This window comes from Chelmon rostratus, chromosome 1, assembly GCF_017976325.1.
Source record: "Chelmon rostratus isolate fCheRos1 chromosome 1, fCheRos1.pri, whole genome shotgun sequence".
Classification (NCBI taxonomy): domain Eukaryota; kingdom Metazoa; phylum Chordata; class Actinopteri; order Chaetodontiformes; family Chaetodontidae; genus Chelmon; species Chelmon rostratus.
In genome coordinates this window covers 2,476,348-2,492,728 of record NC_055658.1, presented here as the reverse complement: position 1 = coordinate 2,492,728, position 16,381 = coordinate 2,476,348, and the positions used below count along the sequence as shown (strand labels likewise).

At 43.1% G+C, this 16,381-nt stretch overlaps 1 protein-coding gene across 1 annotated transcript in view; it reads left to right on the top strand.

The window, feature by feature from the left end:
* The first annotated feature begins 13,021 nt into the window (after positions 1-13,021).
* The window catches only part of LOC121607623 (cell migration inducing hyaluronidase 1), a 167,894-nt gene continuing 164,534 nt past the window's right edge, over positions 13,022-16,381 (top strand). The window contains exon 1 of the mRNA XM_041938536.1: positions 13,022-13,143. The gene's annotated coding sequence lies outside the window, so the exon portion shown is untranslated. The remainder of the gene's footprint in view (positions 13,144-16,381) is intronic.

The window sequence follows — 16,381 nt, the reverse complement described above, 5'->3', positions numbered from 1 at the left end:
GCATGGAAGTGTGTGTTTGGCCTCATTGTTTCTCTATTTGAGAGGTTAAAGGCCTGCATTATGACTTTGGCGTCACTCCTAACTGAGATTTGTGACTGTCTGGATAGCTACATATCTCTATAGATGGATATTGTTTGAATTTTATTTAAATTAACTGTGATTGTGTTGATTATTTCAGTACCAATACCACACAAGAGCTACCTCAGTTTGAGAAAGCATAAAAAAGAAAAGGCAAAAGATTCAGATGTTAATATTATCTAAACACAAGCAGCTGTACAAGAACTTACGCAAACTGAAGCTGTCCATTTCAATCAGCCACTGTCTGATCAAAGAAAAAGAAAACAAGAACCAGGATGTGTCCAGACATTTGATGCCAGCTTCCAGGGCTGTGAAAAATATCAAGCCCTGTACCGCCCCCTACTTGAAAAAAAGCTTTGATACCCAGCCCTAACTAACTCCTGGTACCCCACACCCCCCATAACAATAACTCTGTTAGATTATGAGTGGTTGTGCTATGAGATAGGGGCCATCATTCTGTCAGGTGTTTAAGAACATGAAGCAAAATTACTGCTCACCTTAGATTTTATCAACATTACAACCTTTGTTATCTTTAATTGTAACTTTAAGGTGTATTAGTGTGAATTGGAGATTTATTCATAAACCACGAAGGGCACTAATTTGTACTAAGTTGTTTTATTTTTAATAGGGAAAACAAACCCTTAGACAAATAAAACCAGACCACCAAGTTGTAGCGATAACTGAAACTGTAATTTCCTCCCAGCTCACTGTTGATTTCTAAGGCTGCTTTCATGCCAGTAGCCAAAGAGAAAATGATCCAACTTTCCACCAACAAACCAAGAGCTGTAAACATGAGGTTACACAGACTGACTGCTCAGCAATCGATTGGGCAGTTTGAGTGACGTCATCCTTCATCATCAGCACAGCATGGACTCGTGAGGAATGTCAATGCCAGCCAGTGTGTTGGATTTAGTGGCATTTTATGTTACGGTCAAGGCACACTGCAACCAACCCCCTCCAACGCATGTGGGAGTGATGTAGATATGTAGAGCTCATTCCAAGCTAATGAAAACAACGATTCTTGGTTTCAGGTGGTTGTACACTAACATGAATATTATGTTCCATATTTGCCAATTGATGCCTCTAAATCAACACCCTGGACCTTTATTGCTTATTAAATTTATTTATCTTCTCAGGCGTTACAAAGAGCTCACATAGAAATAAGTTCTATAAGACTGCAAATCAACAGCAGTGTAATGAATAATAATAAAGAGGCAGTAGAGTTGAGACCGGATGAAATATGCTGTTAATTATGCTGTGGGCTGGTTTTTATTTTTAGAAGGTTTCAGACCGACACTGGTTCAGGAGATTTCTTTCACAGACTCACATTGTGTATGTGTGCACACAGCTTTGAGCACAGGTCTCACCTGCCACCACCACTGTTCAAGACCAAAGACAGTGGCACAAATTTAGGACCGAATTCTCAAAACGGGACTGCTGCTATGACCAACATCTCTAACCGCCGCAGGAACAGAACCAGCGGAGGCACTGTGGCATTGTAAATAGGAAATATAGGATATACTACATGAGCTCTGCAGAAAACTTTTTATCTATGGTGCCAAGCGAAAGCAATACATAAACAGCATCCAGAAAAGGGACGTCCCTGCTTACTGCAGCATGTTTACAATAAACAAAGTCAGATTGAACAGCAAATATCTTTTGGAACAGATTTGAAATCATTGCATCCTGTTTTTTTTTACAATTTCCACACCGTCTTCTTTTTTGGAATCAGGGTTGTAAATGTAACCCAAGAATTTATTGTACAACCTAACATGCCTCAAAACCTCGGTGCATCCACCCACCCAGTGCCCACCCCACCCCTTCTGATTGCTCACTAACCAGTCGAGCATCATTCTATGTGTTGCTGTTCTTGCTCTGTTTGGGTTCGTTCAGGTTCGCCACATTTTTACCGTAACTCCCCAGCAGAGGAAACCCCCAATCCCTCCCTTTCTTTTCCTAAATGCACATTTTGTTTCAGGTTGGTTACGAGGGTAGATGATCACAAAACACTGCTTGGGTTGAAAGCTTGCTAATCCACTGGTGCAGACAGCGTGCCTCCATCATTTGTCCACACTTGCCGTACGAGTGGTGATGTAAGTGATCTCAACAGCCATCCAAGATCCAAGCCTCCTTTTCTGGAGGCACAGAAACAGCTGCAGTCTCAGTAATCAATGACGTTGTCTCCCCTCAGGATCGAAAAACATTCTGTGCTGCTATCTTTATTGAACTCTAAAAAGCATTTGAAAGTGTTGACTGTAAAATCCTGCTTAATAATCTGCATTCTTTGTTTCCCTGTATGCACAAGCGTGGCAGGAAGTCACAGAACCGGTTGTTTTTTGGAGTTCTACATACACAATAATAAAGCACACAGCCTGAACACCCCGTGTGACAAATCGTATTCTCATTTCCATTTTAGGAAAGATAATGTTACTGTTCCTCTGCTGATACTAGCTTTGCCTTCTGTTCCTTTGATTGCTTTGTGTCATTTTAATTCTAGTAGACATTTTCTTGCATTTTAAGCTCCACTGCTTCTGTCCCGATAATGTTTTAACACGATGTGTTTATCTTTGTTCAATATTCTTTGTTTTTATGCGGTCGTTAACATTGTTTATAAAGTACTGTGAAACTAACAGCTAACGTTGGTGTTAACTGCTAATCTAAAGATGTCTTTGCACCAAGCTATAACTTTTTCCTTGAAGCGAGTGGCTGCAGCTGCATTAGCACCAGGGCGAGCTGTGGAGCAGTGCCTTTCCCTCTCTCACATGCAGCACATTCATACAGCACTGCAGTGTGCAGAGTGTGTTCAGAGGGTGCATGCCATTGTCTCAGTGTAGCTATGACAGACTTTCTTTCATCAGTCAAACACTGACAGCTCTTCGAATGGTTAATTAGAGCAGTTCTCCCACAGCACCGGGATCATTCGGTCATGTCACTGTGTTAGCGGTCATAGTGACTGGTCAACGTGTTTTGAAAGTTATACCGTCAAACCAGACACAAACACTTTTCCAGCGCTGTTTGTACTTCATACCATCTCATAGGTCTGTATGAGGTTCAGTTAATCAGATATAAACAAGATCAGTCCAGTTTTCTATGACATACTTTTAATTCACATTGATCAATTAGCTTCCAAACAACAAAGAAGATCTGTTTTAATGATCGTTTGTGACGAATGTAAATAATGTTAATAACTTAATAACCTGCATAATCATACTGATCATCAGTGCTCATAAGATGTTTTCACCACAGAAACTACTGCTACAACACACTGGAAGCTGAATGAGCTAGCTGTAAGCTAACTGACCTGCTGGTAGCTTTGTGCTGAAGATGTTTTTTTTTTTTAATGTAATATCTGTGATGGTGTCAGGCCATACGACCTCCTCATGCATGTAGATGTGTGTACCCAGCTTTCATATATGTATAGTTAGCTGCGTGAACCAATCAGTACTGAGACTTTTCAATTGTATTCAACACAGCCGGCAACAGAGACTGAAAGTTAAGAGGCAAAACAGTGAGGAGGTGAAGGAGAAGATGGGCTGACCACTTGAGGTTAAGACAGGCCACAGTTCCTGCTCACTCAGACCAGGAGATCTCCCTCCACCTTCCTTGGGATCCGCTCTGTCGCTGCGGTCGACCAGCCAGCTCTTGGATGTGGATGTTCAGGTTAAAAGGTGTGTATGTGCTGTTTGTGGCGGTGTGTGAGGCACTCTGTTCTGTCAGTCTCTGTTTGCCTCCAAAATGTCTTGCCTTTAGTGTTTTCCTCCTGCGTGTCCGACTCCTGCTCCAACCCAAAAATGCCTCCTCCCCAGGTGCAACTCCTGGAGTCAGAGGCACCGCCCCCTTTTTCATAACACCTCTCCCCACATAGGTAAAAAAACAAAAAAAACAAAACATGGCGTCCACCGTTTTGTATGTTTTATATCTGTCTGACCTCTTTCCTCTGGTTCCCACACCACCTTATTTACACACATAAACTTCTCTGCACAGTTTTGAAACAACTTATACACTAACTGAGCTATCAAAGGTTTCTGATCCTCCCCTTGAAAGGAAAACACTTCAAGAGTGTGCAAACTAAACTGGAAACTGACTGGATGGACGCTCCGATAGGCTCACCCTCTGGCATACATCTGCTAAAATGTTATCTTTTCCTGCCACCTTCTGTCTGCCTATCTAATCCAGCTGCATCTACTTGGAAGAGTAACACCCCGTCTCCCATGTCACAGGCATTAGCTGCAATCTGACATGGTACATTAAAATTGGGAGCAAGCAACACAGGTTCACGCACACATAAGTGCATTATCTTCCAGGTGAAATCCCTCAGCCATGCTTTGAGTCTCCTCACAAGGAAGAGCTGCCTCTCTAAGAGGACTCTGAGTAGGTTCATGTTTCTGGTCTGCAATCAGTGTGTCTTGACTAAACGCTGGCAGCGAATTCACACCATGTGGCAACATCTGTGTCCACAAGGTCGTCTGGGGAAGAGTCCTTCAACCCCGCCACCTCCAGAAGAACCCTTCTGGAGGTGGCGGGTTGCTACTGCATCATCCTGAACATTAGGGCTTTAGTTTGTGAACAGGTGACTGCACAGACTGGGGAGGCCTCTGGATGTTCCAAAACCTTTGTCTCTGCGACCTCACGAGGAGTTGGAGATACGAGGAAGGTCACCACTACCCAGTCACGAGCCAAGTCATTACCTAAAACGAAGACAAGGCTCTTCACCGGTAATTAAGATAGCACTTGAACCTGAGCCTGTCCGACATAATGTTAGTTGTAGGCACAAATTTTTCCATGGCAGCTGTTTCAGGAGAGTCAATAGTACCAGCTGCCATAACAGATTATCCTGCGGCTGCTTCTCTGAGAACTTTAATGGGAGTTTCAGCTACCCCTTCCTTTACTGCAGCCATCCCATCAGACAGGAAACAAGGAAACATTTCCAAGTTTGCTCTTCCAAAAGTTTCCACCTGTTCTTGGGCTGGATTCAAACTAATGAGAAGCAACTGAAAGCAACAGAAACATATCATATCACTCCTATATCATGTCCTGTCCATCCACCTTTGTATTGGTGTTTCTTCTTCTTCTTCTTCTTTTTCTTCTTCTTCTGCAGCACCAAGAGACCAAACAATGAATGACTGAAGAAGGTGATTTCTGTCGATGCTGTATTTCCTGCAAAGAAGTAGCCTGTTAGATCATTGATCCCAAACCCGTGGGTCATTTGGTACTGGGCACAGAAAGAAAAAATAATTTCCATTATTTTGTTTTTTCACATAATTTGAAAAACAGGTGGTGCCTGACAGTGGCAGTCTGCAGCCAGGTCCTCTTGACATGAAGTGGATTTACGTTCATTATTATTGTTATTATTATAATTAAAGAGAAAATACCACAGTTTTTAATTCCGATCTTATCATTTTATTTTGTTTTTATCTGCTACACCTTTAGACTGGGCCGTGAAAATATTGTCAGACATTAAACTGGGCCATGGTAAAGAAAAGGTTGGGGACCACTGCGTTAGATGGTTTCTAGTTCACTACAATGTGTGCATTTTCAAGCTGGGTGCTTGCCTATTTCATAAAATTTTTCTGTGTGAGCGAGCATGAATCGTCGCACTGAGCCAACTACACCAGCGCCCATGGACATGACTTTTAGAGATCATGTGACATCTGTTTTGGGGCTGCACAAGGCAGCTTCCTTGGCCCATGACTGTTCTCACTATTCATGCTGCCACTTGGTGACATCATTAGTGAGCACGATGTATGTTTCCATAGTTATGCAGATGACACACAACTGTACATCTCTGCCGAATCAAATGATGCTGCAGCTTTAGGCTCCATCACTAACTGTCTTTGGCAATAAACAAATGGATGAGCAATAATTTATTGAATTAAATGAGGTGTGACAAAAACTTGTAAATCAAAAAGATGCTGAAAAAAAAATTCATGCCTGTATATCGAGGTGTGAATTTTACTATTTACTCAAAACTCTACAGAATGAGAGAGCATGTTTGTCCAGTTTTAGCTGCTCTGGCTTCCTGTAACATTTAGAATTGATTTGAAGGTCAGCCTCATATTTCTAGTCCAGTTCAGAGGCCCTCTGTGGTTTTCTTGGTCGATCCCGATTTTTGCTGACTTCCCTGTTCACTCCCTTCACCCCGGCAACGTCTTCTGAGGGTTCAGGGTCCAAGGTCTTCTGCCTGTTCTTGGCACCCGCTTTGTCGCTTTCTTTTTCTGGGTCTTGTGTTTCCAGAGCCAGACTCAGAGAACCTTTTCTTCTCCTTTGGTTTATGGTGGACCAGTCTTTATCTTTTTTATTCTTAGTCCTGACAAGGACAACCCTGGGCCCTGTGCTGTTGTTACTTTCTATAAAGGGGAAGAATCCATCTTTATTAATTTACTGCTCTCAAGCACAATTTTGAGTTTCTTTTTATGATACTACTTTATACTGCTACTCAGCCACAATTATGTGACAGTGGGAGATACTAGTTAATTTCCAGATTAAGATTTTACACAAATCATACATTCCTATAATATATTTTTATCCTATCACATCCTTTGAAGGCCACACTAAATTACTGAACATATAGCACAATAATACTGTATTTTATTCAATGTGAGGAAGTCAAATAACAATTTTGATGTATATATGTAGGCCTATATCAATGTGTATAGCTATATTAAGCTATATTGAGTTGGAAAATGCTTGAATTTGACTATTGAAAAGGTGTAGGAACCCTTTGTTCTAATGTTCATTTATGATCTGTATTTCTAGCACACACTATACTTCTGATCTGTCAAACAGTTTTATCTACCAGCCATAACTTCTGCTTGCTCATTGTTGCTGTGGATCAGCACCCGAGCCCGTAGCTATTACTTTGATGGCCAAATATAGAATTAGATGACAAAAATACTCGCTCAATGGTCATCGGGCCTCTTAGCCCTGCTGGTCTTGGTTGTCTTTACCACTTTATCTTTGGGATCCTGAAAAAGGTCTCCAGAACATCTCTGTCCAAGTGAGGAGCAAAACTTTCATGCATAGTGATGGATCCTTCTGGGTTGGCATCCAATAAAAACTGCCCATGCTAAAATTCAGTGCAGCAGAACAGTTCAGTGTCTGTTGTCACTGGAGGACAATTTGAGCAATAGCACCACCAGTCGCTGCATGCTCTTGGCAGCTCAGGTTCTGGACGGTCCCTGCTGGCCATTTCCACTTGGACGGCAAACGCAGCTCCAGCCTCGGCCTCTCACTGCTGGATTGCTTTGTTGTCTCTCTGCTGCATTTCTTCAGCTGTATACTCTGGCTCAAATAAAGCCTGGCTGAATATCTGAGTCAGCCAAAACACTGTTTAAAGTGTCCTCATCCATAACATCCTAGTTTGCAATACAAGCAATGCAGAAGGATGATTTGCTTTTGAGCAGCATCTCCAGTACGCCCCCTGCTTACCCAGAGGCGGGGACTAGAAATCCAAGCTGAAATAGCCTGTAGTTCTTCCAAGAACCAATGACGTCATCGGTTCCACAAGCAACATCATATTTTAATAAGCATCCTAGAGACACAGGGAACATTAAAAAACCTGTTGCTGTTTGTCACACTATCTTGCCTAATTCAGATATAATAGAGATATGGTTGAAAATCAGCAAAGTGTCCTTTTACATATTAGTATTCTAGATATATTACCTTCACCATCCTGGGGAAAAAAAATACAGTATGTTGCTGGTTCAAGGCTATTTTAAGTCAAAGGTGATGTAGGCAGTAACAGATACCTTGTAGCTGCGATTGCTAATCATTTTTAGAGATGTTATCTCAAGATATAGACTATCCTCCCAAGAAAATGAACAGTATCAGTTGTTTGAGTAAATAATATTTGTTTACGGTCAAGTGATCTGGTGTCCACATACGTACTCCACAGAGGCAGGAGGTCAGGGTGGATGGAAAAAAAAAAAACACTGGAGACCATAATAGAATGTAAACTGAATGACATCTATCACATCACCTTGGTTATCAGACCCACGCCTCTGGCTGTATTATGATTAATAATGCAGAGCTCCAGACAGTACTTTGGTGCATTTCTGGCCTCCTGTTAGCAGGAATTTTGGATGGAGAGACTGGGAGATGACGGTTGGTCAGTCCTGGGGGAGTTATTGGCGGAGAGAGAAGGTTTAATTGATCTGTGGCTGGCTGGTAAGAATCGCTCATTAATCTTCATCGTTTGCGAGCCAATTCACAACACAGGGCGTCCTGTTGTGTATTCAGTGTTTGACTCTGTATGTGACAAGAGGACATTAGGAAAACCAATCAAAGTTGATAGCTGTAAGTCCTACAGTATTACAAGGTCACAAGAAAGATACATAAAAGCAAACTTCTTAGAAAGTCATTATAATCGGCTACAATACTTGATTTGACAATGATCTTCAGTGTTAATGTGTGAAATGATGCACCTTTAAAAGTTAACATCTCTTAGCTACAAGAGATTCAGCATCATGCTTTCTGGAGGACTCAAACACACGGATCATGTGGTTGAATGAGAGTCAGTGTGTGTCACCCTGCAGATGTCCCCACTGGGGGAGTGCTGCTGAGCCAGGCACCTCAGTGCCAGAGACACCGTCCATGAATGAAGGAGAGGACTCATCGGCCTGATTTGGCAGTTTACCAAATAAAGCTGGTCACGGTGGCACACTCGAGTTAATGAAGTGGAAGAAATGCCACGCATGCCAAGCTGATTTCCATGAAATTGAACTCTCTGCGCCACTGGCAGTTTTCCTCTATCATCACGCCACAGTGAAGTCAAACGTGCTGTGTCGATGGATGTTTGTGGAATAGGCTGATCAAATCATTTCAGATCATTCTGCTGTCATCAAGTTTTCTTCCTCCATAGGCTGTAAACAACGTTTGTAGAGAGTTGGTTCTAAAGTGAAGTGACACCACTATAAGACAGACTTTTTATATAGGATCAGGGGGCCTGGTCTCCCAGGGCACCCGGCCTTTCTACTAACACCAGTGTAAACCCATCTGCAGTGGAGGTCGGGGTACAGTGGTGAGTCCTACACTGGACCCTCACCCAGGAGACACCCAGGCTTCATCTTCCTGTGAAACCAAGAGCAAACAATCTTTTCCCAAACCTGACAAAGCAGTTTTGGTGCCTTAAGCTAACCAAACTGTAACAGTTTCACCATATACGCCACACTTTTCCTGAATCTTTCTTTCCTTTAACCAAACCAAATAGTTTTGATGCCTAAAACAAACCAAACTGGGAGCATTTCACACCTACGAGCGTTTCACAGTGTTAACCACCTGTTTGAGGTTTTGTGGGTTGCAAACAGATGCTGACAGGTACCTTGTGCATCTGTATGAAATGATGAGGAGCATGAAGAGTGGTGTCAGTATTTGAAGACCTGGGATGAGAATATGTTGGATCCATCTGTTATTTCTTCTCAGTTGCCCAAACGCTGTGAAATCTAAAGTAACATTGGTTTAGGCCTGTTATCTCGAGAACATGACTTAATTATCTTGCTATCTGGCACTGTTATACTATAATCCTCTGACTCTCATGACTTGATAACAAATGCTGCTTATTTTTAGTTTAGCTACTTTTTATCCTGCCATATGATGCTGTACTGTTACCCTGGCATGTGACATCCTCATGGTTTGGGTTTAAAAAAAACAAACTGTATGTTGGAAGCAGGAAATGAACAACATCTCCAGTGTAAAAGTCTGATGTTCTCTTGATTAATCCATCCACCCCAACTTCCTTCCTACCAAGACTTTTCACTCAGTCTTTGCATGACTTGCTTCCTTCCTCATGCCATTGTTGCTTTAGTTGCTCCATGGATTTGTCACTTGTGAAGACAGCAGTGAGAAGGAAGGAGATTTTAGTGAATGCAGTAACCTTTTGGAAATATGCAGCAGTGAGGACATCATCGGTCTTTTTGTTTGCCCTCGGAAACAAGAAACCACATTGAGACCTCATGCTACTGGACTTGGCTGGAGACTCACAGCAAAATGTCCTCGTAACTGTCGAATTTAGCTTGAGTGAAGGGAGGTGAGTGGTTTGACAGAGTTTTATTTCTTTTAGTTTGACGGAAGTCTTAATTTACCCATAATTCAAGGCAAATTGGTTCCACTTAAGATGGTAAGGAACTAGAAAGCTTTGTTCAGAAGTCCGTCTGACCTCTGACTATTACTTTGATGTAGTGATCGTTTGATCTAATGATCTGAAGCCTTTGTCTATCAAATGCCTGGACCAGTACTGAGGTCAATCCCGTGGATCAGCTTGGGACATGAACAGAAGATCATCATTCACCATTCTATCTTTTATTCAGCTGACTAACTACTACATTTGCACACAAGTGGATAATATGATATGTTTGCATCATGCCCCTGATACATAGTTTGACGTCACAATATAAACGAGCATCAGCCAGAAGTTTAGAGTGAGCTGTGCTGCAGAGGCAGCCTGCAGACTCCTCTCAGTGACAGGTGCTTAGTGCAGTGTGAGCAGTGGGTTTATTTCAATTAAATGCACCCCTAAAATCCTATTCTATTGGCTCTCGACTAACCCTCTCTGATTCAGTAAAGCCAGCCTGGGCAGCCAAAACACACACACACGCGCACGCACGCACATGCACATACACAAATAACGACAAAAATAAAATTCACAAACTTGCTCAAGGGACAGAAGTGTTTCACCCTGACAAATTAAAAGTTTCCTCTTAGCTCTTCGGCAGTTAGTTGATTAATTAAAAAAATTGGTAGTGATTGATTGATAATTATCACGGATAATAAAACTCAGCATTAAAAACAGCCCTTTAATGAGTTTGCTGTAGTTTTTATGTTCTAGGGAACATTTCTAGCTAAGATTTAATCAATTCTGTGGTGGGGAGACAGTTTAATGATTGCAGATATTTACACAAACTGAGGAAAAGTCAACTGGTATCAGAAATGGAAGGTCCGGAGTCTTAATGGAGACAGGGGTTTAGAGGCTTGCCTTTATTATTCCCAATAATTAGATTTTCCAGCAGTATTGCTCACCTCACATTCATACCAGTGAAATGAAATGAAATGGAAATGCAATGAAATGACACACACGGGGACAGAATACAGAGTCTCACAAAATGAAAAGTGCCAGGACTTGAAAAGTGCCCTTCAGTACTCGAGTAAATGTTAATGCTTCCACTGAGCCTGTAATAATACAGGTGGGTGACAAACGATAGGACAATCCAAAATTAGGTGTTAGGTGCTGTTCCAGCACGAGCCCTCACAACAGCCTCGGTGCTCACGGTCTTCAGGAGTAAAAGAGTGAGTTTTAATGATGATGGTGGAGCGCTCTCTGAAGTGTTCCTCCAAAACCTCAAAGTGTTCAGCTGGGTTGAGAGCTTGTGGCTGTGAAGGCTGTCAAACCACTCAGTGAGCTCTCACGACCTGCAGGTGAGGGAGTTGTCATCCTGGAAAGACCACTAGAGTCATGCTGGGATGAGATATTTCATCACAGTATAAAGGTGATCACTTAAAATAACTTTGCATTGATTTGCAGGGACCCTTTGACTCATGCATCAGTGTTTCTAGAAAGCTGTCCTTGGGCCTGCCTCTGAATAGCCGTCTCATCTCTGTATACTAATGAGGGCCTGGGCATGTGGATCGCTGTTCAGTTTTAAATGATTGGTTGTCCTGCTCTACACACATGCAGTGGTAAAACTGTTGTGTTTGTCATAGTCATCCTTGTTGTGGTGGGACAGTCACACTCACAGCACTGCTGCCAACCCCTGACAGTACCTGCATAGATACAGATACCGATCGACCGCGGCTGTTCATTGGAGCAATGTGTCAACGCGGCCTCTGTATCGGTCTGGGGAAGCTGTGCATCCTAATGCATGTAAGTCTATGAAGGCAGATGGTCGATTCAGAGTTAGAATCATCGTCACTTGCTAAAATTTTCTACTGATTTTCAAGCAGTTGGTTTGTTACAAAATAATGTCAGACATGTATGTCTGAACATAGTTTATATAATGTAGATAGGAAAAGTATTGTTTCTACAATACACACATATTAAGGATGAACTTGGCTTATGTAATTAGTTTGTCACACGCACACACACGCACACGCACACACACACACACACACACATATATATATATATATATATAGCAGGGTTGTGCAGAGTTGCAGTGCAATGACTTAGAGCTGCATGATTACAAACAATACAAATGTAGCTCTAATCTTGGAAAGTATAGAAAGACTGATGATTGATAAGTATAATTTTCGCCATTTTTTTGCTGTATTAATTTATTACTTTAGTAAAAAGGTTCTGAAAATGTTTTTCTGAAACAGTAATATTGTACAAGTTGTCTTTTTTTCATTTTGATATTTTGACAGACTTGGAAGACACTGACAAATGACACTGCCCCACTGATGCACGTCACATCTGGAAACATATGTTGTCCTGAAACGCAGTTACAAATAATGCATTGAGTCCTTTCATCTGGCAGATTTACATCTGTAATCTGGAATTCCATCCCTGGCAATATGCCTGTGGACAACTAGTTGTGCAGCATTTAGACCTGAGGAGACAAGACTTACAAACAACATATTTAAACAGCTGGCTGAATAAACAGGATATGAAAAACTGAATAAGTCAAACAACCGATGAGCACATTTACAGGCTTTCCCCCCCTTTTATCTTTTTTATTTTATTTTCATTTGTTTACTTTTAAAATCATTTTTCTGTTCATTACTTTTGTAATATTCCCATTTTTTCTTTTTTATATGCTGTGCTTACTTCACTGATTGATTTGTTGCCCGTCACGCCCCTGCAAATAGGTAGCTTCTAAAGGAATCATGGAATTAGGAAAACCCCTCCAAATGCACACACACACACACACACACACACGCACACACACACACACACGCACACACAGTGGGCGTGTCTTTCCCCCAGCTGGAGTAAATAGAGGCGGCGTTGCAACGTGCGCCTCGGACAGGGAATGGCCGTGTCTCTGCGCTCCGGCACCGGCTGACACACTGACAGCGCTGCGTTCTATCACGGCACTGCTCCGAGCTGCACTGGACGTGGACTGTACGCTACAGGTCTGTGGTCTCTTTAACACCTTTTCTGGGGCGTGGGCATGTTGTGTGTGTGTGTGTTGACACTGTGCTGCATCCAGAACATGTACCTCGGGGCGTAATTTGGCGGCTGCGAGCCACAGGTGCGCTGGACACATCCTTGTCGGTAAACGCGGTGTCTGTGCGGGTGGTGCTGCACACTTTGCTCCACGCTGTCAAAGCAGACGGCTCGCGGTCCGTGGGCTACATGTTGTCAGCTTGTGGGTGCTTGTCCTGCCACGACTTTCCAGGCAAAGGTAAGTGTTCTGCCGGTCAGTGCGCGCTGATAGCATCGCTCCGCTTCCAGCGCACGTCTTCGAACTCCCGGGTGTCAGCAAACAGCTCACCTGGCCCTGGTCGCACCGTGCGTGCAGCTGAAACTGAAACGCACACATGACTGGAAATAACTACGTATAGCTCAGGGGCATGATCCGCTGAGGAGCGCAGTCTCCACCGTGGTACAGCGAGGGCAGCGCTGCTGTTCTGATGTGGCTCTGCCTCCAGATGCTGCCACAACTCCACTCCTTGGAGAGGGATGAGCCACACAGAGAGGCTGACAGACCTTTAAAAGTACTTGAGGGGAAGAGATTGTGATCTTAAATAAAGAAGGAGAACTATGCTTCTGTGAGAATAGGACCCGTTCATGTCGGCGCAGCTGCTGTTTTATTTCGAGCAGCCTCTGCGTGTTTCGCGTCTCCTCCGCTCGGTGAACGGTGCGCACTGTTCACGGCCAGTTCCGCGCTGCTCTGCTCTTCCAGAGGAAGCAAGTGCGCTGCGCTCTCCAGCCTCTTTCCAACAGGTTAGTGGACCATTTCCCTCCTATCTGCGTGGATAGTGCTTATCAACTGCGCTGCCTGCAGGTCTCTGTGCGTCAGGGCTGTAGCCAGAGTTCAAGTACAATTCTTTACTCATGTCAAGAGTCTCCCAGTTACGTAACATTTTCTTTCCCCACAAATTAAACTTATAAAATCTACTTTTGTGCAAATGTCATCACATAATTGTGTGAATGACGTTTCTCAATGCCAGGAATATAATCCTGCTGGAGAGACACTAGCATAGCCTATTTCTGTTTTAGGGTTTATGCATGTGAAATGTGGAAGATGTCAATATGAGGCTTAAAAGGTCAGTATGTGTTATAACTCCTCAAATCACATCACCCAGTATAGATACAGTATACACCAGTATTAGCTTCTATTGAGTTATAGTTATTTTGAAATCCTCTCTATCACAAGTTTCTTACTAACACCTGAAACTGATTTTTGTTTCGCACCACACTATTTACTCTCCAGCTGGCCAACAATATTAAACAGTCTTCACGTCTCTATCGTTCACTTTTGTTATGGCTGATAATGATTGTTACAGTTACCTAGTAACGACCATGAGCTTGCACCGCCTTTTAAATAACCCTCCTTCTGTCTTCTTTTGCAATGCAACTCGTATGGCTCAGGCAGATGACAGTGGGTCTGTGTTTCTGACTAAAGAATGTGCAGATCAAGTGAAATCTGTGCTCGTGCTGATGAAATGATGATTTCCCCGAGCTGTCTGTGGCTGTCTGCTGCCTTCCTGTGTTCCCTTATCACCTTCAGTGTCCTCCAGAGAGGATGACATGATGACGAGGAGGAGAATAGCACTGCAACAGAGAAAGGGAGTAGGAGTGGGCTGAGGAAGAGTGGCGGTGATGATGATAATGAGGAGGAGCAGGATGGCATTCTTGTGGACAGCAATTTGTGTCTGAGTGACCTGCTCTGGAAAAAATGAGCAAAGTTATACAACCAGTTGAGGCTAAAATAAGAGCCAATACCAGCAAGAGCAGGTTGTCTATGGGCACTGATGATGATGATGATGAAAGCAGAAAGTATGAAGATGTGATGAAAACCCTGACAAATAACCGGCTGAGAGAGAGGGCTGTCTCCCAGGCTGTGGAACTGGAGCAGGGATTACACAAGTTTAGGTGTCGTGGCAGCTGACTTGAAATGGACAAGCTTTTGCAAGAACTCTCTCTCTCTCTCTGTGTGTGTGTGTGTGTGTGTGTTTTAGACACTTGTCTTATTATAGGCATGTATCTGCAGCTGCTCTGATGTGTCAGATCTGCTGCGACTGCAACAATGTTGACTCGCTGTTGGAAACTGGAAACAAATAGCAACCTCCTAGCTTGCTGAAGTCCAGTGTTTTGTTGACTCACCCATCCTCCCTGGCCTCCTCACCCCGGACTTTGTTGCTCTGTCACACTTTCGCCTCACTTCCTTGTCCTTTTCTGTCATAATGACTATGGCCACTAGAGGGTTTTGTTACCAGAACATGAACATATGCTGTTGTGGGGCATTGGCTGAAACAGCTGATGCTGCTGGTCCTCCTGGGTGGACAGCCTCCTAGAAACTACCCTGGTCCCAGATCAGTGGATGTGATGCAGGATTCTCCCAGGGACACTATGTAAGGTGAGGGTCATGTGACAGACTCTGACAGCAGAGAGTATGTGCAGGCTACTTCTCAGAGGCCGTGCTAACTAGGGTATCGTTACTTATACTATCAGATAGTAATCAATCACTTGACCCTCGTCTTGCACATTGTAGCGGCCCCTGGAGAGTCTCTAGCAGTGCTGCTGTGTCTACGTGTTTGGTATTATGTACAGTATGTGCATTTATTATTTAGTAGCTACTTGTGGCCTCGGTGGTTGCTGTTCAGCAAAAGCTCCAGTCTATTCAAAGTGCTAATGTTGGAGATGTTCGTAGAAATGAATCTGTTTTGCTGCTCTGTATCACTCACTGATAGAAGCAAGTGGTGATCCAGTCCATGAAAGCTGTGATGACATTTGTTGCGTTAAACACTGAAGGGAGTAGACTTCCCAAACCCACCACAAATTACTGTTGAGGACACAACATTCTGTGTCTCTGAATTTCTTTCTTTTGGTGGGGTATTCAGTATGAGTGATGATGTAAATGAGCAACACTGCGGTTGAGTTAATTTGAATGCACCGCTGCTAATTAGGACCCGATGTTTGGCTGTTAAAGATGCATCTCGACCATGTCTGACAGCAATGGAGCACGAAAGAGAGTGTGAAAGCTCTCCGCTGCTGAAGCTGAAATATTGGCCGGAGAAACCAGGAACTGCAATTACACAGTTGTCTTCCTGCAAAGGGGAGGGAAAGCTGTTGGGAAGAAAACAGCAGTAAAATAATTCTGCCCGCTCAAACTAGGGTATGGCACGAATGAGAAGCCCAGAACGT